The sequence below is a fragment of the Herpailurus yagouaroundi genome, unplaced genomic scaffold (genome assembly GCF_014898765.1).
Source record: "Herpailurus yagouaroundi ecotype Mexico unplaced genomic scaffold, PumYag 196, whole genome shotgun sequence".
Classification (NCBI taxonomy): Eukaryota; Metazoa; Chordata; class Mammalia; order Carnivora; family Felidae; genus Herpailurus; species Herpailurus yagouaroundi.
Genome location: NW_024412427.1, coordinates 2,058,908 through 2,059,728, shown reverse-complemented (window position 1 = coordinate 2,059,728; position 821 = coordinate 2,058,908).

Here is an 821-nt window from a genome sequence, read left to right as displayed (position 1 = left end):
GGAGTCTTGCCTCCTGAAGGTATTCCTGCCCTTCCCTTCTGCGGTCTCCTTTCACGATGAATAGGGCTGACGCGTGTGACCAATAGGATAGTGTGGAAGTAACAGTGAGTGACCAAAGGCTTGGCCATAAAAGGCATTGTAGCTTCCACCTGGCTCTCTAGGATCGCTTTCTGGGAAAAGCCAGCCACCATGTAATGAGGACATTAGCCCTTTGAGGGTCCACATGGCAAGGAACTGAGGCCTCCTGTCAACAGCCATCATCAACCTGCCAGACATATAAGTGAGCCATCCTGGAAGTGGACCCTCCAGCCCACTCAAGCTTCTAGATGCTCTGGCCCAGGTCAACATTTTGACTACAACTTCATGAGACAACTACCTAGCTCAGTAGCTCCCACATTCCTGGCCTGCAGACACTATGTGAGACAGTGGTCAGAAGCCCTGAAATTTGGGGATAATCTTACACAATAGATAACACAGGGGCCTTGTGGAGCTTCTGTCTCACCCAAAGATGGCGCTGACGAGAATGAAGTGCTTTTAGTGAGCACTTACAGTACTCTAGGCTCCGACCTACCTCCCTGTAGGCTGTTGGAGCACAAGGTAGCAGCTATTAAAAGCTGAAATCCCTTGGGGCGCCTGGGTGGCGCAGTCGGTTAAGCGTCTGACTTCAGCCAGGTCACGATCTCGCGGTCCGTGAGTTCGAGCCCCGCGTCAGGCTCTGGGCTGATGGCTCAGAGCCTGGAGCCTGTTTCCGATTCTGTGTCTCCCTCTCTCTCTGCCCCTCCCCTGTTCATGCTCTGTCTCTCTCTGTCCCAAAAATAAAA